Source organism: Anopheles gambiae, chromosome 3 (assembly GCF_943734735.2).
Source record: "Anopheles gambiae chromosome 3, idAnoGambNW_F1_1, whole genome shotgun sequence".
NCBI classification, from domain to species: Eukaryota; Metazoa; Arthropoda; class Insecta; order Diptera; family Culicidae; genus Anopheles; species Anopheles gambiae.
Window position 1 is genome coordinate 47,732,513 of NC_064602.1, and position 25,495 is coordinate 47,758,007.

Sequence of the window (25,495 nt, forward strand, 5' to 3'; positions counted from 1 at the left end):
GAGCTAATAATTGTATTTTTCCCTTTTCCATTCCCATTTTCGTTTGTATTTCAGATCTCCAAAAACAAAACAGTCAACTGAAAACGAAAAGATTGTTTTAGCATCGTTAAATTTAAGCATCTTTGTCAAGTATAGTGAAAGTTAGGCGACGGTAATAATAACGTGGCGCAATTACATGATGAACAAAGGCGTTAAAAGAACGGAAGAGCGCTAGGAAGACAAGAAAGCAAATAGACAGAAAGAGAAAAGGATAAAGGATGAGATAGAATTGTCATCATGCGCTTCCTAAATTGCGAGATTGTTGTTGACATATCGAATTTAGCACAAAATGTGTGTGCCAGCTGTGCTGCTACTGTAACTGCTAGAGAATACCACACTAACACCTACAGACACGCATACCACACACACCCTGGCAAGACGTTCACTGTCAAAAGAGGTGCGCTTAACACGTTTGAGTAGCAACAACAGAAACTATTCACGATAACGCCAAAACATAGACAGCCAACAACGCTCAACGCTTCTACGTTATCCGCAAACGTCGGAGCATAAACGTCTAGTGTGCGTCCTTAGCACAGGCAGCCTTTTACTAGGATCTTCGCTCAACGTGCCGATCAGCTGAGGAGATACGATCAACAAAATAGAAGGCGGATACGGTCATAAGAAGCATCCGTGTCAAGTAAGATGTGTTTGTTTGACCTGTTGATTAGATCCCACCCAGGTTCTCAACTGTAGCAGATAACGTGTTTTATTTAAATTGCGCGTTGTACAACTATGTTTTTGTTTGTTTTTATAATTATTTTTACGTTTATTATTATTATTATTATATTGTGTTATCTGTGCGACAAAAACTGTTTGAACAATAACTTTTATGTTGTGTATAATGCAGCGTTGGCTGGTGCGCCTGCAACACCCCAACAAAAATAGAACGCAAACGAGCCGGAATGCCCCATTTTGGCGACTGCAACCACATTATGGGGTGTGATTTTGTTTAACATTGCAAGGATAGCGCAAACGTTCGCATCCCAAAAAGGTTATCGAAATGAGAGAATGACTGAATCAAGTTCGTACTAAGGGCAACTTTGATTACAGTTCGTTGAGCGGTAGTCGCAAATAAGGTACTTTCAATTTGACTGAGTTGCTCTGCGCAGAAGACTATTGTTGACATGTTTTAGTCCTTGCTTAATATATTGTAATAACTAGTCTTTAATGCATCGTGTTCTGTATACTTTTTTTAACTGCGAAACCTTTACAAATGACTCGATTCTCATAAAAGAGCCCTACAAACTTTACGAAATGTGGATCCAAGCGATCGTTTTCAATAAGACACCATTCCCGAATGGTACTCAAACAGTAGGAGAGAAACTGATTTGATCTTTTGTGCCCAGCAGCAGCACGTTCTAGGAATAATGATAATGATGACGTTCAGCAACTGCATCAAAAGAGTCAATGTAATATTGATACGAGTACGTAATAATTAAAACTCTGCTTTCGTATATTGGTTTAAGCGGAATTGTAATAGACTATTTGAAGCTTTTGTGTGCGGTTAAAATCCGAAGCAGATATTGCTCTCTCGAAGCCGTCGGGAACTACTTAAACAAAGACAACAAATTACCAAAATTGCATGTAAAAACTATTATTCCTACAAGTTAATCTTACCTCGTACAGCGTAAGGCGAAAGTTATAATCTTTTTGTTGAATGCCGTACCCTTTTATTGGTTCATGACTTATTAACGGCAAAATCAAGCTCTTTTTTTTACAAAAAAAACTTCTTCAACACAGAACTTGGTTTGAAAGGTATTTGCACTTTAAGTCACTTCCTTTGCCAATCCAAGCACAATTCTGAACTAAAAAAAATTGGTTGCTTATGAAATACACTAGGATAAAAAAAAACTAGCTGAAAACGGTGGATCAACATAAAAATCATAACTAAACGTTAGTAGGTATATTTAAAAGGAAATATTTAGATAAATTGTTAAATCAGTGTACCCTTTCAAGAAGCAACGGATGAGCAAAACTGTGCGATGATGGTGATTACACTGGAATTTGCATGCATTTTTTTTTTCTTGAAAGGCGTAATGTGGCGAATTGAGTTTCTTTGTTATCTTTTCCTAATTGCAACGAACAATTGCTCCAAGCTGATCATCTGTCGCGACGAACAGCCTCAGATTGCTGTTAAACGAAAAAAGAAAAAAAAAAAAAGAATTATTACGCGATCAACAGTGATCAATGAAACTGTAAGTGACAAATGGTGCGTCGAATTCGTTCAAATTCCTATTTGTTTGTAGTTTTCATATTTTAGTTCTGTACGATGTTGCATTGTTTTACCCCATTCTAAGTCTCTTATTTATATAATGTTTGCTCACACTTTGCTCTCTTCTATTGTTCTGTTCCAGTCTGAGTGCGTTTTTTCCACTTTTTTCATGTGTGTGCTATCTGTAAATTATGTAAACTTCTTTTCGCATAATTCAATTTTATTTACGAAATACTGTTTCCATTTTCCATCATCAATAACACACACACACAGTACGTAAAATAGAATGAGCTTAGATTTATTTTGTGTTATTTGAAATCGTGACAAAGAATTTAAATCCAATCTATTAAACCTGCAACGAACAAAAGCCAACGGCAGTTTTAGAGAGAAAACTTGCCTGCATTGAGCACATTTCCTTAAACAGTAATGTAAAATAGTTTCAAGAAATGCGTTTGAGTTTTGATGGAGATGGACAGATGGATATCGCAACTGATTGTTTTTTTATCGACCGCGATTGCCATACACATGGAACTCGATCAATGGCGTAAAACAGAAATTTGACCACTCCTCATATATACAGTGCAGTATTAAGAAATGTTTTATCTTGTCGTTTGATGAGTTTTTGTGTAATAAATTTTCTGTTGTTTTTTTTGTGTATTAGAACAAAGAATAGGACCACATACGCTTGTCGATGATCGTTTGTTACACTATTTTTAAATCCCCTGTCGTGTGCTTAACGTAAGAGTTCAGTATTTTATACACATTACACATCTAGTTATTTAGCCTAAGATGTTCGATATCCATATCCCAGGACCGTGTTTTATTATTATTATTATTATTCTTGTAATTTACGTTTGTAAGTGTCCATACAGGTCTGAGCTTGATGCTGTTCGTAATGTGTCTCTCTGATGTAGAGCCGTAGAGTATTTGTCATAGTTTATGTTAGCATTTCATTTGTATTAGGTTTTAGCGAAACCAGACGTCTACTTACTGCATTTAAACCCAGGACGGCTCGATGCCCAAATCGCAAGCCCTTCCTTTTTAAGCTAATAGTATTTAGTTATATTACCGATGTTTGTTGGTTATGTTGATCTTTGTGTTGTTAAATTATAATGCTTAAGTTTTTGAGTTTGATGAGTTTGCTTATTTAGTGTGAACAGATCTAGAAACAATTCTCGATAAACGATTAAATATCCCAGGCTCGATTGTCAGCAACGTATAATGTCTTGCAAGACAGCAATAGATCACGCTTGCCAGATAAATAGTAAAAAAAAACAGAAGAAAAAAACAAACAAACTACATGTTGAACAAGCAATGGTGTAACTACGTAATCAAAAGTCAACCAGTACAGCAGGCCCACATAACCGTTCGTGGCGCGAAGCATCGTTATTGCATACGGCAAACATTCACTCCATGCACTCACATTTGACGTGCAATTGACTGATAATGCTATTAAAACTGAAATGATATAAAGAACATCAATTCTAGTTGCAAGGCGGTTGCACAGAAACGGAGATAAAGAAAGCGCTAATGCGTTTCTCTCGAACTTATTTAGTTTTCTCGTTCATTACTCGTATCTCGCAATGACTTTCTTCGTTCATATCGACCGAAAAGCGAAAAGCTATTGTTAGGAGTTTATACGGATTATTATTATTTTTTTAAGTATATCTTTTTTTGATGATTTATTAAGATAATTTAAAAGGTAAATAAAAGTGTTGTTTAGTCAAATTTCATAATTTGTTTATTTTTTTCCTTATATTTATTCTTATATTTTCTGCTGAAATTTTTGATTTACACACTACTAAACAAATACTAACATTCATGCTCTCACTAGCATCAACTAACCTCACACACTTACTAACTCATCCTCAAAAACTAAACCACCAAACTAACCTACATCAAATCAACACTTTAATTCGACGAATATGTCCAGATTGTCGATGAACCTTTCGCTGTTCAGTGAAGATTCCATGGAAAATTGAACCTTCATAAAGATCAATAACTTACCAACGAATACGCTTTTGGTTTGCCAATTCTCTTCTCTCTTTTGTGTATGCTTTATTTGTAGATTTGTTTAGTGTTACAACCGATCATTAGCTACTTGCATGTATTCCATGGTAGAACATTTGGTATTAAACATCAGAATGGGTTTGAGCAATGTAACATTCCTCTAAAAAAATGAAGCATATAACTACAAGGATAATTTGCATGTACCATACAGAAGGAAAAGATGACATGAAAGAAACTCTTTGGTGCGTTTTGAGAAGCCTTTTTTGCTATTGCCCAGCAAAACGGTCAAAACGGCAATACGCGACGTTCGCTAATAATAAAGATGGGGTTGCACACTGTTCGTGAATTTTCCGGAGCTAAATTAAATAGTATTATAATATTCTTTTTGGTCATTATTTACTTTACCATATGTGTATTGCGCTGTGCTTACTCTTGTCCATGTTTAAATAATAATAAATCTTATTTGTTCTATTATGCTATTTTTTTTTTGCTGAACGTTTAGAATGAATTCTCTTATTATCTCCTAGAGACTTGAATCTAACTTTATATGATATAGTAAAAGCAATTGAATGCTTACGCGCTGCTACGTTTTAACATTATTTACCAAAAGAAGAAGAAGAGAAAACCAAATAACGGTACTTTAAAGAAGACATTAAAACAAGAAGAACCAAGGGATGCAAATACTCTACTAAAAGACTGTCATTCTTTGTATGTTTGAAGAATTTAGCAATTAGAAAGTACGAGTTGGAAACTTACTTATTTTTGGGTGGGATAAACATAAACACTTGTTCTACGGGGATATATGAGAAATATCCGCAGGAGGGCTAGAATACACTGTGCTGTTCCAAGATGTAATATTTTGGAAGCATATACACTTAATAACATAGGGAATCTTAAATACTATCATACAGCATCAGAATCGGAATATGAACGATTGGAGAATGGATATTGCCGGGACGACATAGTATTGATCGTGCTTTCAGATGGATAACAGTACAAGGACATCCTGTGGAGAGTGGCGAACGAAGTAAACTAGTGGGAAATCCTTTTGCAAACGAAAAACGAAAAAGACATCAATTTCTATACGCGCACACCAACCGCACTCGCACTATGCAATTGAGTTTACGCAAATCACGCACGTGGACGCAATTGCGTGGTGTGGTAAAGTGAATGATGATAAGGAAATTATTATGAATGTGGTTCTGATGCATCAGTGAATAGAGTGATAAGAATATTGATCGTGCTACTACCATAGCTTTCACACGGTATCGTGCTGTGTAACTGCATGGCAAAGGATAGTGTAATGCTAGAGCCAACAGCACTGGAAAGAGACTAGTTGTAAGGAAATGAGATTTCAGCTGTTTGCACCAGAGTGAGTTTGCATCCTGCTACCTAACTAAATACGTGCAGCAGTGATGGTTTCCGACGAAGGCAAAGTGCAGTTAGTTCAGCATTACTTGAGCGCAAATATTCGTAAACATTTTGCGTCCTTAGGCGGGGAACAACAATATAAAACAACAATCTACACACATACATGCACACACACACATACATAGATACACTACTGTCTGTTAGAATGGGCGCTAGCAGGCGTGCGCATGATGTATAGTTGCGGTGGTACACGAGTGTGCGATCGGCGATGTGTCGACATTGATATGAGCGCAAGGAACGAGAAAAAACTATTTGCAAATATGATCGAATTGTATGTTAGAATGCTAAAAATGCCAAATAACCATAACACTTCTCTATTAGTTACTAGAGAAAGATGGAAAGTGGAGCAACAAACTAAACATAATCACAATCATTAAACATTTCTCGGTTTTTTGGATGAACGGTATTACGAATATTATGATTAATATTATCATTATTATATTATTATTACTATTATTATTATCATTACTCCTATTGCTATTAGAATTATACTCATTATTGATAATGCATATTTCGGAAGAAAACAATGTCAAAGTGTGTTTGTTCGTCGTCTTTTTGCGAAACAATAGAAAACCCACGCAACTCGTGCGAGATAGATGGGGTAGCGTTACTGTTAAAAACCCAAAGCAAACCCAATGTGACTTCTTCAAGCCAACAGAACAATTAGAAGAAGATATGAAGAAGAAGAAAAGAAAAACAGCAATGAATCCAACCAACTAAGTGCGGGGGCTGTTTGTTTGAGAAAGCACATTGAGTAGAACTATTTTCCGGTGTTTGCTGTTTTATCCGTCAGGAAATAGTGTTCGGAAAGGGGAAAAGAAGAGGAAATAGAAAGACTGAAGTGAAAGTCTTGCTTTTGAACTGACGCCGCCGTCGCTGCTGTCGGTCTGTGTGCGGCGTAAAGTTTGTTTCCGAATGTAAAACATTAACCAATTCTAGTCTTATCGCCATCCACATGAATATTGCCAATATGGCTTTAGTGTAGTAGTTGTCATTATCATTAACATAACCATCCCTATCATCTCCATCGTACTCTAATGATAATCATCATCATCATCGTCATCATCATCGTCATCATGATCATCATCATCTCAGAGTCATTTCACCAATAAAATCGCACACACTACACACTACTGGCTGTCTCATATACATCACATGTTTGTTTTTCCATGCTTTTTGCGTTCGTTGTAGTTTGTACCTTTAACATTTGCCAACTCTTCATTCCTTCACACATCCATCACGCGTTTGATTCATTTCTTTCTGTTATGGTGGTGCGTATGCGTGTTTCTATGTTTTCCACTGATCAAGCTCATACGTATTATCTCGATCGTCATCGTAAGATCCGTTTTCAGACCACGTTATCGTTGCACGCGTTTTTGAACGAATACTTGTTACGGAAGATCGACAACTTCCAATGGCCGATGTCGGAAAGATGGCGGACGTTGTAACCAAAGACTATCCTGTTGAAAATTGCACTTAGAAGAAGAAAAAAAAACACACATTCGGCGAATGATCGCATTCATTCGAACCAAGGTGCTAGGATCATTTGGAAGTAAGAGTAATGAAGTCATTAAAATGAATTGTTATTGTAGTTAGGTTTCTTTCGATGATCTTTATGGTGAGATTCGGATTGTTCATTTACATTATCTGCCGGTAGTCTTTTTAATTTATCCAATACCAGGACCTTAAGCCAAAGGCCTGTGATACTTCGTCAGCGATATGCGACGTTTCATTTTCCACTCTGGACGCCGCGGGGTCCTATAGGGGAACAGTTTTATATTACATATTACATTTGATCGTTTTCTGAGATCTTCCGATCGAGTACATCGAATGAAAATCGAAAGAACAAATTACAAGCCAACTTTTGCTACGCATGAAAGCGAGGGGGGAATCACTTTAAAAAGGATGTGTACGCCATTCATTGATCGGTAAACGTGCCGCCCCCATCGTTTGCGTGTATGGAGTATGTAGAGGGTTTTGTTTTGTTTTTTTTTTGTTTTTTGGCATGCAGCTAAAACGTTGGTTTTGTGAAACGTCTCCATCCAGCCACTATAAGAAATGAAATGTTATACGCTTGATATGATGGGGTCAATCTGTCGGACAGACCGAGGAATGTCGTAAGCATATTTTGTTGCTGCTATCATGTATCAAATGTTTGGCAGAACAGTGAAGCATGTGTTGTAAAGCGTTTGTCTCGTAGAAGTAGTTCCAAACGTTATACCGATAATGAAATTAGGCACACGAAACAATCATATTATAAAAAAAACTGCATTATATACAGTATACACAACATAACTGAAGCTGGGCAAGACGGGAAAATGAAATGATATGTTCTTTTTTGGGGTATATGTGTGTGTATGAGAAGGTTAAAGAAATATAACGAAAGCATACTCAATAATACACGTGCAAACAATACAAGCCAATGTTCGTTGATAGATCGTTTTGCCGATGGGTGAGGTGGTTAATTTACCATTTTCTGATTTTATTATTACTATCGCGTAGTTGTGAGCTGAGGGACGTATAATCAGCTGGAAGGAAGAAGGCACATTTTGGGAGGAAAAAAAAACTCCAGGCACAAGTAACTGTTCCTAGGAAGACAACAATTGGCGGGATTGTGAGCGAACGCTGTGGGAATGTGAAACATTATACTAAAGAAACATACAACATAAATAACATTATATATACAACATACATATATTTTTGTATTCACGATTTCAAACAAACAAACAAACAAACAAATGGAGTGAAAAAATGTAGCAATGCAAACTTTACGCAAAACTCTACTTAACAACATTCTCCGCCCCACCCTGGTCTACTCCTCATCTCTGTACATGAATGTAAGCCAAATCGATTTTCCATTCACAGAGAACCAAACACAGGAAAACAATAAAAACACTCGCAATCTTGAAAGGAAGCATAAGTCGAGCGCAGGAAAGAGGATGCGCGCATGTATGGTGCAACTAGAGTGTCAGCGTAAAGATCAGCGCTCTACGAATATATTTGGAAGGAAAAGCATCGCGTGAAATGGAGAAGGGCAGTTGGAACGATAATTTCTACTAGTTATAAATTACTCCATTTGTACGCACGGATGCAATTTTAAAGGGAAACTAACCTGGAAGGATGTTCACGTTGTGCTACCGATGTTAGATTGTTGTGACACAGAGAGACAAGCAAATGCAAATAATGTATTGAATGTAATCCGATTCTTTGGGCAGCAAAACGAACAGCAAAACAGCGCATTTTATTGGGTTTCTACACATTTTTACGCGGGATGGTGATACATCGATTGTGTCTTCAGCTGCTTTTTTTTTTCATCATATTGGAATCAGATCAGAACGCGGAGGAAAGGGGGGAAACACATGATAGCTCTGATAACTTGTTTAGGGAATTTATCTACTTTACTCTAAGGGGAAATGAATTCAGCCAGACCCGTTGTACAACGCAAAGGATAATACTCGGCAAAAGCTCGGGTAGTAATGTGAAATGTAGCAGACAAACAATCTTACATGCAAATTTAATTCTAACCGCTGAAATCACATACACACACACATTTACATACAAAGACAAACACAAACACGACAAGAAGTGCTGACTTTTTTGTTTCACCTTAATTAAAATGAAATGTTTGTTTGTGTGATATCAAAAGTACTTGTGCTGTTTTGACCGCACAAAAAAAGGCCAGGTGCATGTAGGAGCAAGCATCGTATCATCTATGCAATTATTTAATTGCATTTAATATGCTCCCGGCGTCTCTCCAGACCGTTACCAGATATCCATCCGCGCACTCTGAGATGCGTGAGTGTGCGCGAGCTTTCGGTTTCATCTAGCCCCAGTTTAACAGCGGGGCGGTGTAAGGTGACCGACCAAGCAGGCATGGCAGACCAAGCAGGGTAGCAGGGTGGCTGGTAAGCTGGCTGACTGGCTGGCTGGCTCGCTTTCAAGATTGGCCCAGACTTGCTCTCGTAACGTTATGTAATGCATGAATTGCATGAGCCGCGCCGCGCTGTGCTTTTGCACATAACTGAGACCCCGACCCAGACGAAAGAAAGCACACATTTCTTCGATATATGTGTCATGATATCACTTTCCTCTTTCACCAATTTTCTCGTCTCGCCTTTCTCCCGGTTTCCTTGCACCATTGGCGGGAGGATGGGAGGAAGCAAATGGAACGAAAATGAATCGGGGCGAGCAGTGGTAGGCTGGTGCTGCTTTGCCTTTGGTATACCTCTCAACCATCGGCAGCAAGAGTCTCCTTGTGGAATGATAAGTTTGTGGAACACGCGCGATAATCGATGGTGTCCGAGTTTTGTTTACATTTATATCTGACATGTGAATATTTGATGTTTGTCTACAAAAAAGCGAACAACGTTTGTCTATTTGGCACTGTCCGATAGCTGGTCCCCCACAACACAGGCTAAATGGGGCTGATTCAAACACCGTTGCCTTACTTATCAATCAATCCTCCCAACCGTCCTTGTGAGCGTTCCTATCTGTGCAGGTTTGCCTCCTCACCCTTTGCCTAAGAGGTTCGTTGAAGAGGTTCTTATATCTTCTCTTTGATAACTTTTTTCGCTTTCTTCGTACCGTGTTGCCTATGAGGTTCATTGATATACGGAGCAGAACGTAACACTTTTTTCCGGCTCATCGCCAACAGGCCACTGAGAAGAAGGGGAAGAAGTAGAGGAGATACAGAGGGGGGGTGAGCGCTGCATGGCAAAGATATTGGGGCCAAACGAGAGTGGTGGTACTGCTGCAACAAGTTAAACTACTTTACGTTTCCTCCCCTATCATGACCCAACACACCCACGGGTCTCTGCTCATCGTCATCATCATCGTGTCCAGCCCAAAGGCGAGAGACCTAAGGCTGAATGCGTATGCGTGAGCTAAACGAGAGTACAACACGGAAGAGAGATGAGATACAGCAAGAAAGAAATGGGAGTAGGCTGTTCATTTTGTTTTTCTCATCTTCCCTTTTCCATTTCACTCTTGCTCACATTCTAATCCTGTTGGCCACATTTCACTTTCTTCCCGGGTTTCTTTCAGCCGTGTTTGGTGGGTGCTGCTTCGGATAGTGTTTGTTTACTTTATTGTCCAATGTTTACTACCTTTTTCTGTTATTTCTCTATTGCCTCAATCATCTTGCCCAATATTGAAAAGCATGGCCGAGATTTTATCATGTTTTCCAGTGAAAGACACTCACAGCCCAAGAGGTAAATGCGTCGATTCCGGTAAATCCAATTGTTGATAGTTTTCGATTACTTGGCAGATATGTAAAATTATACAATGATGATAACGTGATAATTGTTTCGCAAAAAAAAACATTATCCTCCATAAACCACACAACACGTTTGCACCAACAACAAAAAACAGAGTTATTTAAGGCACCGTGGTCGCCCACCACCGAAACAGCTCCATGCCTGACAGAGGATAAATTTCCGCATCAGCAAAAGAGCCGTGCATAGGTGGTAGCGTGTCGCGCCGGTTAGCAACCTTCTTGGGCGTTTTCTTTGCCGTTCGTCTATTCTTGTTTATCCCCTCGTTCGAACACTATGCGTTGTCACACAAGTGAGCCCCATTGCCAGCCATCCAGCAAATGCCCCGAACGAATGTTTTTTTTTCTTCTTCCAGTGATAGACTGGCTTTTGCGTGTTGGTGGTACCATTTTCAAACAGTGCGCCACCGCCGCTCGCGCCACCTTTCGAATGCATGGCGTTGCCGTTTGTTGATGAAACCGAAATCTGTTACCAGGCCATGTGGGTATGGCGCGAATTTGTGTGTCTTTTTTTTGTGCATGTTAAATGTGCAATGTGCAGTGTAGGTCTTGGGGTGTTTTTTTTTCTTTCTTTTCTTGCCTGGTGCCTCCCGGTGGTGCCTCGGAAAAGAAACGTACGTATTACGTACGCGTTGCCAAACGGCAAAAGTCGGGCTACGTGTGTGACTGTCGCTGGAGTTGGATTATTATTTGCACTCGCGTCTTTCGTGTGTCGGCTGGCGACTGGCGGCTCGAACCTCACGTTCTTAAGCGGTTTGAACGGGCGTGTGTGCGAACGGCATAAGCTCAGGCCTGGGGCGGGCTGTTTGCTGCACTCCTGTTGAGCACTGTGTGTCCATGCTTTTGGGGTATACATTTGAAGGGAGCGAAATGGAAACCAAATGGCACGCGGTTGAGTGTTTTTATTGGGCCTTATTTTACTATTGAAGATCGTTTTCTGATAATGCCCCCGATCATGGTGGATTTTGTTGGTCTGCAATGAAATTTGGCCTTGAAAAGTTGCATCTTTTTATCAGCTGGTGAGAGGGTACAATAGGCAAACGATACTTTCTCGCAAAATATTGCATCCCAAAAACGCCACTTACGGCTAGCATTAATATGTTGCTCCCTCCCCCCCAAACCCGTTCTTGCAAGTTTTCATTGATAAAAGAATAAGCATGATGAAACATGCTGTTACTACTTCGGTGGACGATCAGCTGTGATGCGATCAGGTTTTTTCGACCAGCGCTACGAAAAAAAAGAACTTATGGAATATCCAATGCAAACCGGTTTCCAACACGTAGAAACATGTTTATAGAAATGTGTGTATATGTGTGTGTGTGTGTGGGGACGTGTATGTTGGCTGGCGTTTCCGGCAGCTGCGTTTAACTGGCTTTAATTTATTGAAGCTTCTTCAAAATAGTTTTTGGGAGATGTTCCACTCTTTGATAGCACATGCCAAAAGCATATCCGTACTCCATTGAAGAGTGGCACCAAACATCCATAAACGGAAGAAAATTCACTCATGCCATTGGATACAGTAAAGCTGTTTTAAACACGTTTGCCAAACTCATCGATTGTTAAAAAGTAACCTCCCCCCCCCCTCTCTCTCCCCGAGCTCCTCCACTTCATTACATTCACGCATTGAAAAGGCAAGCAAACGCCAAACTATGTCATCTACGTTACGTGAACTTGAACTAGCGGTTTACATTCGTTTGTTGCGAAAAACCGCGTGGTGCGGTGGTGCGCACATTTTGCACGCGCGCACCCTGACCGCGCGAGCACGATATTTCCGCTTCGCGCGAGGTTTTTTCGCGCGCATTTGTGTGTCTTTTTTTTCACGCCGCTCTCGAGAGCTGCTCCACGTTGTGTCACAACACTGTGTGCGTGCGTTTAGAGCACACGCTGCTGCTAATGCGGGGTGGCACGAGATGCTTTTTTTCCTTTCCTATTTAGCGGGAGGGAGGGGGGGGGGGGTGTAGTAAAGCGAGAGCGGGAGTGCTCATGTGTAACGAGCACCACTCTCTGCGTGCGGACGAGAACGCCTGCCATGAGCGACGACGCGTGTGGTGGGGTGACCCTGTGTGTGGTATGGTGTAGCCCCTGCGATCCACGATGGACCACCGTCGGCAGGGCGGCAGCAGCAGCAGCACCCCATGGTCATCCGGTTTCGTTTGTTTGTCGCCTTGTTATACACCCATCGCATCATCTCGCAATGCGATTGACCGGAATCGTCCCTGGTCACACACTCGCGCGGGGTTTTGCGCTTTGTTTCAAATCCGCTACCGGTTCGGCGACAGTTGAAGGCGGCACCCGATTCAAAGTCGCTGCTTCGAAGGGAATCTGTGTGCATTTTTTGGTGTTGTTGTTGCTTTACTGCAGCGTGGTTTACTGTCCAGCATTTCTCGCTGACAAGCATTAACCACCCCATCATCTTGCGTATGTGTGTAAGGGTGAGTGTGCACCAAAGCACGCATACAAGCGCGCACCGGCCGGTCCGTCGTAGCATACGGAATCATTCACCTTCGATTGCTGGCGTGCGCGCGCGTGTCGCTGACCTGCATCAAGTCTGCTGGGACGCGCGTCCCATGTACGTACAGAGCGCGACAAGCTACGCACGCTTTTTGTCTTGCTTGCGCTCGCGCGCGCTCCCGCTAATCCACTGTCTGTCGCCGAGCCGCGGGACCGGATGGACCGGAGAACCGCGTGCGCGAAGTTAATTCTGGTTCTCGCGGTGGGGGGGATTACTTGGTGTAATTCTTCGTGATTTTATTTCAACCCCAAGTTCGCGTCTCATCCGATGCGGAAGAGTGGCGCGCGCAGTTGGTATACATATGCGAGAGCAGAGCGAAGAGGAGGTTCAGGTGGAAGGAAGCTCGGTTAAGTGTACATGTTTGGAATCATTTTCCCATCGCTATCGCGCCACCGATTGGGCAGAGGAGTGAGTGATCGCGGCTTCTAAGATCGCCGTGTATTTTCTCCCTTTTGCTTTCCGTTTCTCTCTCTCTCTCTCTCTCTCTCTCTCTCTCTCTCTCTATCTCTCCTTCGCTCGCTAGCTATACGGCAGGCTGCTTACGATACGGATAAACCCCAGGGAATGGAAGGCAGAATGGTCCAAACCAGAATATATAATCCATAACAGAGATCATCGTACTGTGTGAAATCGAAATGAAAGGAAGCAGCGCGTTTTATCCTCGCACTTCCACGCGTTCTCGTGGACCGCGCGCACATTTTCAACCAACACCAAACACACACACGCTCGGTAGAGAAAACGTTGGCACGTTCGTTGGTGTGTGAGTTTATTGGTTTACATGCTGCTCCAGCTATATATATTGTGTGCTGCGCACTGCCCCAGTGTGTGGTGGCTTCCAATACGCTTTCGTTCCAGCGTGTTGATTCGATTCACCCTTCGCTGCCTGAGCGTCGCTTCGCATATTTCCTTTTTATGTGGCTAACGACTTTACCAGCACACTTGGCCCCGCGAGCACCATCACCGCCACCCGAGAACCTGATGTGCATTGGATGATCGTGATGGGGCGCGAGAATGATCGAGTGTAAAATTTGATGGAATACATTCCTTCGAGGCCCGGTTCTCACTTGGCCTCGGTTGCTCCAGTAGAGTTGGTGTTAGTTTTTTTTTTGTTGTATGTTGCTTTCCCTCGATCCTCCATTTTGGGGCGTATATGATCGTGGTGAAAGGAATGAAGATGCGCTCGCAGCGCTCACATGCACCAGCACCGCCGCGTGTGACTGGAAGCAAAGAACAGACCATAACATGGGTTCGAAATTTTAGAACGTTTATACTAACATCGAGCGAGCGGGAGGGAGTATCTCTTCTTGGTTTGGCAACTCTTTCTTGCCTGTGCAGAATGCCTGGCCTTATGTTGGCCCCCCCATCGTAGCTCAATTTCATGAAAGCAAGAACATTTTATCGTTCCCATTCCTCCCCCAGTTTGGAATCAAATTTCCCTTTCACTAATGTTTTAATCGTCGTACTTACTTCCTCACTTGGTTGCTGTTGAGTAAAGACCTAACGCAGCGCCGTTGTGAGTGTGGGACTGTGCCATAACTAACCCTCAGAACGACGGATGAAACGGGGTGATAAATACACATAACTATGTACGAGCGAGACAGCATAAATTAAAAAAAAAAAACACGTCTTCTAAAACACGACTTCCCACATGGGCGGAGGGTGAGAAGAAATATTTTCTATTTTTGGCCATATCTTGGAGCGACATACTGTGCGACATAGTCGAGGCTGGTGCGATGCTGAATACGCAGGAAGCGCAGCATACCCCCATGCTCTGCTGCACTGCTCTGTTTGGGTATGTTTTGTTTAAGAATGCACTACTACGAAGGGATTATTAATTACGCAGCGATTCAATTACATATCTCCGTAAAGATTGTTTCCACAGCATAAGTATGTTAATTGAATGCACTTCACTTTCGATAACACAATAAGCGAAAGCATAATTCAGAACATAACAACCCGATACCGTACACTACACGGACAGCATAAATACACACACTGACGCGCATTGTATTGCACAAATTTCAAATCAAAACACACACACTAGCATGCTACACGAAGGAAAAGGAAATCAAATGAAACTCACAACACCAACAACACCACCACCACCACCATCGCGCGCGCACATCATCTCGATGAGTAAAACGGTATTTTTCTCGCGTTGCTTTTATCAGGTGAACTTAGCGTAGTTGGAAAACATTTTGAGAATATTAAAAACTCTACAAAAAAAAACAACAACACCATTCACGACGATGTCTGTGCGGAAGATGATGACGCAGGAAGGGATGTAGCCGCATAACTATTAGGGAATCTGGCGCATCGGTCGCCGGCGGTTCCGGTTGGCCGGTGGGCCAGAAACACGAGGGAGCAAATCGCAAAGGAAATTGCAAAACACTGAAATAAATCAACATGTAATTCCGATGGTCAATTATATTTACTCTAGTGACGTTTTAAAACAAAAAATATCCAAACAATCCGTAAACAGCATTTACGATGGTAAAACAGGAGATCAATTCATCAAACGAAACAAACGTAGCAAACTCATCGTTTAGCAAGACACACAGGTACACGAGTAAGGTATGTTATTGCAGACGCGCGCATTGATCGTAGGGCGATCGCACACTATTAGAAACGTTGTGCAACCATTGTCGTGTGTGTGTGTGTGCACATATAACGCGATTGCCATGTTCGTTACATGAATCTTGACTAGCAGATTCATCTTTTAAAGGGGTAGCCAGTAATGTTAAAATTCTCATTATTAAAATCTGCATGATTCAACTGTAGCTTACCGAACCGTGTGCTCGTAGTTAGTCCCTCGCCGAAGACAGAAGGAGCGCAACCATACTTCTGCTTGACATATTTAGTGTGTGGTTAAGCATGAGCCAGGTTCTTGTTTAGCACGTGTTGACGGTGGTCGAAAGAAATAACAGGAAACTCAATGAATCAATGAACATAACAAGTCACACACGGACACACACACACACTCATAAACCAAAGCACTGACGATTAAAGTCACACTAAATGGGTAGTGAAGATCGGCTCAAACATTTTAAACGAAACTTTAATACAAGAAGCAAAAGAGCATGAATCTGTCCCCGCATCAGTATGGGACTTCTCTGCATTCTAACATCAATCAATCAATCAACAATTCCGTGTAAAATAGTATTGTTAAATTTTGAAACCAAAAAGGAAAACTCGAAAACTTCAAGCTGGTAAAGTAAAATACATATCTTGTGGATCACTTGTTGAACATTTACATTCATGTTGTTACTAACGGGAGATGAGGATAAAAATAAAAAACAAAAACGAATGAAAATCAAGTTGGAGGCAAAAAATATGAAGCGCATATGTACGGTATAAATGGCCAGTGTAATGGTGTACAGAGCAGTGTTGTTGGTCTCCCGACTGTACACGTTGTAAAACCGAACGCTAATATTAGCTGTGTCATTAGTGTGCAAACTGTGGCGAAAAAATAGAAGGACATGATGGTATTGCTTTTGTTTACAAACCCGAATTTGATATAGTTTGTTGGAATGCAATAGGCTTGGAAGGCAAACACAACATTTAAAACTCAGTTTATCGCAGCTTGATCGAAATTCGTCGCCACAGTTACTTACACAGATATAATGTGGCTCGGTTCTCGCTAGAGTCGATCAATCCCAATGTTTACCACCGAAACTTTGCACAAAAGCGTAAATTGATCCATCTACTTTGCATCCACAGGGACAGTGGCTGGGAGTGTTCGTTTGAGTTTCATCTCGGTGATTTTTTTGTTGTATTTATTACCTCACTGAAGTTTATTGTGGAATTTTGGCATCAAGCCGAATATTTTGGAGTGCATGCTACACATGATTTAAACAACACACTCACAACATGAAGCTCCATTTGCCGCGGAGCGGGAGATGGAAACAGATAACCACCTTTCTAAAGATATGGAAAACTTACCCCGCCAATGAACGACGACTTATTACACTCCCCGGGGAGTATGTAGAAGAGTGTACATAGCGAACACAAACAACAGGATATCTAATGCATTACCCAAAACACGATGTTATACAAGATTCATTGCAAATGAACCATGTTACTTCCGTTTTCTATTCTTCCAAAACGAGTGGCGAATGATAACAGATCTACAGCGATCCTTTCTTGAACCACAAAAAGATGATAATCGGCAATATGAACTCGAACCGCCTCGGCGCGAAACAAGCAAGGTGTTGTGAAAAAGGTAGCGCCAGAGTTCGATCGAACGACATACTGATCCACAATTCGCAATTCGTGCTATGAATTTAATAGCATTACATGCGAACAAATCAATATTACTACACCTTCCGATACCATTTGCTAGCAAGGTGGTGCAGTATTAGTGTAACACAGGGTGTGTAGGATCTATATAACTTGCAGTTCTGTGTGGTTTTTGTCAGCAACACATTAACACACACATACCACGAACATGCAGCCACATACATTCACACTGTTATACACACGTGCATACACGGAAATGGGTGTTTGAAATGATATTGACTATGAATGAATTGTTACAAAATGTATTTACCTAATACGATTGGAAATTATTGACTAGCATTTCTCGTCCGGGAACAATTTTTTAATCATGCCAGCAAAATTATTGAAAAAAAAGAAATAGAAAACCAAAAAAAGTCCTATTGAAGTAAACAATGAAAAAGAAAGAGAAAAACACACAAAAAAATAACAAAGAATCATTTCAAAGTGTTATTATCTATACTGGAGGGAATATTGGCCGAGAGAGAGAGAGGAACTTAAACAGACGAATGCACTCTGAATTATCCAAGGTGTGTGAAAATGATATAGTGGTGCGGCTTTGGATTGTTCGGCTAATTTTAAATATTCTCTCCTTGGGGATTAGACAAAACCCAACCATAATCACGAAGTTAGGGAATTTTGTAGATCTTTCCATACGTTGATCAATGTTTTTAGAGACGGTTAGAGACGAGGAGCGAGGAGCGTTAAAAAAGTCATTTACGATTTGCTTATTCTGGCAGCTGATACTAATGAAGTCGTCACCATTCGTCGAATCAGAGAGAGAGAGAGAGGGCGAAGAAATTGAAGGACTGCTGCGGCATACGGAATGGGATGAACACACATTTTTGATTCTCGCACAGCAGCACAATGCAATACAAGAAGGAAAAATCTAGACCGATACCGACAAACTCATTCGAACTAGACATTCTGCTGTAGTGTGAGGCCGGATAATAGTGTCATAAAATGCACACAGATAAGTAACAGTTAAGTCTTACAGTTTTCTGTTCAGGGTTTAGCTACGTATGTGTATGTGTGTGGTATGTCTGTGTCCATATATATTCTGGGAGATGGGAAGATGTGCCGTTTTTTGCAATAGTTTCCCTGTTGCCCTGCAGCTAAGGACAGCACTTATTTGAACAATTGTTTGATACTTTTTAAGAGTTGTTCTTATGTTCTTTCCAGCATAAGAACAAGGTGTGTAGGAACAGCAAAATACAATACAATGTTGCTGTTGTATACCGATCAAGGCAGTGCATAATCTATGCAATCGCTGCAATCAAACTCTGTTAAGTTATGTGTCTTTTGGAGCAAGAAAGGATACTTACCAAATTAATGTCCTTTCGTAGTTTAACGGTGGTGATATGATTAAGCATAGCAACAAACAGTACAGCTCTCTCTCTCTTTTCTTGAACTTTCCCAGTAACTGTGTTGCGAAGATAAAAAAAAATAAACTGTCAATTACTAAAACACAATGCTAGACATGTATAAATGTCTTGAAATTGGTGTAGGGAATAAATATAGGTCCTAATATTTAACATACATATACACAGCAACATACAGTATCTATCCATTCAAACACACCCATTCTACAAGCCATGTTATTGTACACCAAATCAAATCGTTGCCAGGATAAGAGAACAAGACTTTCGATAGTGTGTTTGGACTTTAGCAACGCGTTTAGAACTAGTAGTAAACCGGCGAATAGGCAAAATGGGCAAACACAAACGGCTTTATTTTTGCTGTATTTTTTCCCAAATACCGCTTCTGGTATTGAGTGGATCAATCAATCAATCATGAAATCCCATTCAGAATGGGATGTTCTTTGAAAGAACGGATGCTTGGGTTTTACTTCAGCTTATATGCACAAATGTGTGTGTTTTTTTTATCGAATTGCTTAGCACAGCTCTGCTGCTGAGAACTTAACACACATACGCAAACTTAATATTGCAATAAACTAAACATGACGTGCTGTTCAGATGAAAGACGCACAGTACGCGGCACAAATGGAACAGAAACAGATAACGTACGTGCCGTCATTTACTTCATCCTGCGCAAACACGTGACATCCTAATATACAGAGCCTGCCAAAGGAGTTCCACGCCGCTGCTGTCCCCTCGCCAAGGTTTGACATATTTGTACGAAGCATACCAGCAACGTTTAACGTAGAAAGCGAGAGAGAGAGAGTGAGGGACGCAGATAATACGTAATGGAATAACATAAATATGATAGCTTGAATTTTTACTGCGCTTACAACACAATGGCTGCTAACAATAATATCATTATGACTATTTATTAGGCGTATAAGTTGCTTGCCCGTTTCATATATAGCTTGCACAAACGTTCTCTATCTCTCTTTTTTCTCGGACGATGAGAAAACAAAAAGGACCAAATCACTTTTCTACTCTGTCCCCACTGTAGGTGTACCACAACTTAAACAATCCAAGATGGTGGTACAAGTGGAAGGGATTCTTTCGGATTGATATTGTTTTAGAATTGTGAAAACCGAAGAAGAAGAAGAAAAAAAGATGACGGACAGTGGCACCAAACGGGATGTAACGGAGGTGTGCCTAGAGTGTTGAATTGAATTTACGTAGTGAAATAAAATGTTGTCGTAGAGAATAAAACAACACATAACACTTATTTGACACAGGAACAACCTGCTCTAGTGTAGCGGGAGGAAGATAGTCCATTTAATAATGGGCTCTTAAACATAGTAATAAAACACTCACACTCTTAAAACTACCGACACAAAACACGCACACATGGCAACAGAATCGACGGCAATGGGAAAATCAACAACTATTTGAAATCAAGAATAATCATCAACTGCAACAATAATAAGTAAACTATAACGATAAACTAAATCAATAAACAAAAATATCGTATATTAACACTGTTACTTGATCTTTTTACACCATCTCGAAATGTTTGAAGGTTTTTAGTGGTTACAAAAGCTCTTAGTAATATCGTAGTGAGAGTGTGTGTGTGTGTGCATAGACGATAAATGTAAGCCAAACTTGATTGCTGATGTTAACGAGAAAAGGTTCCCCGTAATGGGTCTGCAAAAGATGGTGATGATGATGATGATGATCATGATGATTACGAATGAAGGTGATGATTATTGTAAGGATTGGTGGGCAGAGTTGTGGGAGAGGATATTGCATTCTAAAACAATACCGACGAAGAAGGGAAGACGGGAGGTGTGCAGGAGGGGAGCAAGAAGGGAAGGCAACGTAAACGGTGAATTTGCAAACTGAATGTGCTAAAAACTATGGGAATCAATTATTTATCGCATGCCGCAAACTGTAAAGGATTAAAGGTTGTGTGTTGAGCGGATGAAGAGGATGGCGGAGAAGCGCAGTTTGACGCCGTAACGCACTTACGGTGTGCGCGAACTGTGCAGCGAATGCACTACTAAAACTGACTAAGAATGCAATCGAAAGCAACAAAAAAAGGGAAAAACGAGCAAAAAAAAATGTTATAAATCTTTTTATACTGTTGACTATTTTCAGTGGACTTTCGCAATCGCTATACAATCAGCAGCAGGTAAAGAGAGAGAGAGAGGGGGGTGAAACATACAAGTAGGATGATGCAATGAAAGTTACTAAAAACCTAAAACCCAGAGAGAGAGAAGAAAAAACGAGCACGTGTACGAGTGAAATTGTAATGCCAGACAATGTGATGAATATTGCTGTAAGAGAGTGCCGGCTCGAAAGTACATCCCAGCACCGGCGATTGGTTCGCATTCTGGCGGCATGTCGTTACTAAACAATGTCCTTTTTGTCATCGTTTTGTCTTTTATAAAATGCACCTGTTTACTAAACTAAACAAAAAAATACTTATCAACTAAAAAAAACACACCTACACATACATTTGTTAAACACTTTAACGCACAACAGTCCATTTCTGGTGGGGAGAAACGGACCTGGGAACGGCAGTACAGCAGGAAACATGGTCCAGCTAGTAAGCATTTTCAAATTGTGCTGTTTCTTTACGTTGCCTATAATCATGAAACGCTTTCCAGGACCTACAATACTTTTTGTTTGGTTTTCGCGTTTTATCAAGGAAAAAAAAGCAATCTCCACAATAAGTGTTGTGTGAATATTCTCGTTTTTGTTGCAAAAGTAGCAACACATTACATTATTGTCTGTTATAATTTGATACATCACAAACACTCCTTCCTGTTGCTATATTACGTTCGATTATGACTAGCAAACAGCTTTCTTAACGTTGATCTTCAAATAACACGTTCCGTTAGCTACCATTACTAGATCTCCCTCACTCACATCAACAGTGAGACATATTTATACGGAAATGGTTTCAATCGTCTTTAGCTAGATTGCTCTCTGACTCTCTCTGTCTATCTTTGTCCTACGGTACTGCACAAAGAAAGCAAAACACAAACAAATGAAACAATGTAAGACGAATGGTTGTGTACTGAAAAAAGCCATATTATGAATTGTAAAGATAAGAAGCAAGGCAAAGGAGGAAAACAAACATATTTGCAGCAATGCAGTCCGGGCTTGCTCGAAAGAAGAATGGCTTCACAGGATGAAGGGGCTGGAAGCGGGTGAGTCGCAGAAGGACGAATATTAGCTGGTGTTTAACCACAATTTAGTGTGTACTATCTTTAAATGTGTGAATCCGTCTTTTGAGTATTGTTAAAATGGAGAGTAAGGTATTGCGCGGGAAAATGAACAGCCATCGGCGGGCCCGCCATTATGATTATGAAGGTGTGCGGTAGCAGGGAAAGGCTTCGATTCGATCAAAGGATAAAAGAAGAATTGGCGTGAAGGTGGTGAACGTCACTCTTTCTTCCTTTTCGACAACTGGCGTGTAATGGCATAGATTTAATGCGTGTTAGTGTGTACAGTGAGGGCTTCATTCCAGCTGCTTACGCCCTTTTTGGATGTCCGGGGGCATGGCAGGGACCGAGGAGAGGAGGGCGTAAGCAACTGATGAAATCCTTTCGAATTGTTCTTTAATCGTTTGTAAGATTAGTTAAGATTGTACCGAGCGACCCCGGTTGTTCGGGTTCGTCGGCTCGATCTGTTTCAGCATGATAAATAACACAAGGCTTACTATTAATATTTGTGACTGATTATTGAAATACCTTTATAAGATACGTTTTACTATCTACTCTATACTCTCGACTCATGCAAGGTACTGTTTTATTTATCTTTATTTTGTATCGTTCTCATGCAAACTGTTTCTATTTATGATTCCTATAAGAGTCATATTTCGGGGGATTGATCAATAATACCAAATGAATCGTGACATAACAAAAATGGTGGTTATAAGCAACGAGGGGTAAGATTTTAAATACTTATGATACTAGTTATTACACAATCCAACTCGCTGGTATCAATCAAACCACCACAACAGTCTGAAGATCATTCATTAAAAGAAGACTAAGAAGAATTAAAAACACGATTTACCCCTTACCCGAGCTAGTCATGTTCTTTTGAAAAAGGAAAATCTATCGTTTTGTTAAACAGTATAGTACTTAAATAACAAGTAAGTAACCAAAGAATGACGTGTTACGAAACAGAAGCGCAAATCTCGAGTAGCAATTATAACTCGCACTGGACTCGGCTAAGAAAATGGTAGTAATTGCACCTATTTAATTTTCATTCACTTCGACCATTATTATTATTCTTATTATTGTTACGTTTAAAGAATTTCTTCGAAAATAAAGTATCGGACCTGCAAGTCATGCTGTGTGTGAGAGAATGCGCGAAGAAGGGGCTGAAATGAATGTAACCATCCTACAGAAATGAATCGTGATTGAAGAAGAACGCAAAAAGGATAGAAGTAGCTTGATCGACGATTGCGAAATCGCCACCGGTGATCAAGGATAATTCTCAAGAAAGGTATTCCGTTGGGTTAAGATTAAGAGATAGAACGAGAGAGAGAGAGAGAGAGAGAGAGAGAGAGAGAGAGAGAGAGAGAGAGAGAGAAAGAGAGAAAGTTGGAGTGGAACGGCAGCAGGTTGGGCTGCTGTAGGCAAAGATAGGAGAGGAAAATCGATTCATTTTTGTACTGCAACTACTATCTACCTACTGAATGGGATGAAAGGATACTCCTTTTTTACATAGAAACGTATTGCATTATTTGTATTATCCTGTATGACAATTTCCGAAATAAATAATTTATTCTTAAAATGGTGTGCATTTGATGTTGTTTATTATCCCTGTTTCATCACAACGCTGCGGAAATCCGAAATTTCAATGACAATGCTTATGTTTGGCCCTTTTGGTATCGTTTGGCAAAGCTAAAAATAGGTAAGAATAAGCTCACTGTTGTTAGTTGTGGATGAGAACAATCGACATGCATATCCTGCTTAACATTGTCGAATATGTTCCTGCCGCATCTAATATATCTTAATGTAGTTTTAAAAATACTTGTTGGTTTTTTATGTTGCCATATTTATCTTGTTGTGAATCCTATTTGAATCATGCATTTTAAATGAAAAGTTCTTTACTTTTTAACTAAATTGTTTAAATTTTTAAACATTAAAATACAGGAAACCGTGGAAATACGACGATGTAGTGTATATATCGTGTGAACGATGATGATAATAAAGTTCATACAATCGACAAATATTTACGTTAAAATACACTGTATTCTAGCCATCGACTCTTCTTCTACGGTTATAAAAGATGCATAATGGGATATTTTTCAACTATTTACGACTATCTCGACATTTACACGCTGGAGCCTTTTGTTCAGTCCACGTTGGAAATTCCAAATGAGCCGATCCAAAAAGCGTGCTGTGGAGTCCACTTCCCATCACATAAAGTTCTCTCTCCGTAAAAAAGAGTCAAGAAAGTGTCCTAAAATTATGAGTATCCCTAAAAACCCTTACAAAATGAAAAATTTCAATAAGAATTATTCCTGAAAAAAAAATGTTTTCTTTCTATTAAAGATATCGTTTTTGTATGCTCTTATGTGGAAGCTGTTCACGCTCACGTGATGCCTGTTATTAATTTAATATTTAGTCCTTCCATCGTCGTACGTTTCACTTCTTCTTCTTCTTCTTTGGCTCAACAACCGATGTCGGTCAAGGCCTGCCTGTACCCACTTGTGGGCTTGGCTTTCAGTGACTAATTGATTCCCCCCATAGCAGGATAGTCAGTCCTACGTATGGCGGCGCGGTCTATTTGGGGATTGAACCCATGACGGGCATGTTGTTAAGTCGTACGAGTTGACGACTGTGCTACGAGACCGGCTAACGTTTCACTATCGGGACAAATATAACCAATTGATCACATATAAGACAAAACACTAAAGTTTGTACCAATAAGGAATATGGAGTATTAATATTTTTGATAAAAACCTGGACAGGGCCATTTCTCGGTGGCCGCTTTACTCGCCGACTCACGTGCCCAGCATTTAGGGAAATTTGGGCAGGCAACAATCGTACACAATTCGCAGGTACTACTTACTACCGAGGCGTGGAAATGTTGTTTTTTGCGCAGCAAATGTGAAGTAAATCGAAAGGGAGAACAACAGAATGAAAGGTAGTTGAAATCGAACATCGAAATCAATGGTAAAACAAAACACTGCCGATTGTTTGTGTGTTGTTACTGCGGGTAATGTGGTGGTAGTGGGCTGCTGCCACCGCTGCTGCTGCTGCTAATGCTTAATGTTGCGTATGTGTTCCCCCGGTTCAAAACTCATGTCCGTGTGTGCATACGCCAAGTACGATCGAGTGTGGGTGGTTACCGGAGGCCGTGTTGGT

General features: G+C 40.5%; 2 protein-coding genes across 6 annotated transcripts in view; both read left to right on the forward strand.

The window, feature by feature from the left end:
• The window catches only part of LOC4578051 (brain tumor protein), a 30,406-nt gene extending 6,725 nt beyond the window's left edge, over positions 1 to 23,681 (forward strand). For all 5 annotated transcript variants that reach the window (XM_001238107.3, XM_061661273.1, XM_061661276.1 and 2 more), the window contains exon 3: positions 55 to 23,681. The gene's annotated coding sequence lies outside the window, so the exon portion shown is untranslated. The remainder of the gene's footprint in view (positions 1 to 54) is intronic.
• LOC1279485 (protein disks lost) overlaps positions 1 to 25,495 on the forward strand; it is an 80,750-nt gene that overhangs the window by 35,425 nt on the left and 19,830 nt on the right. The window lies entirely within an intron of this gene.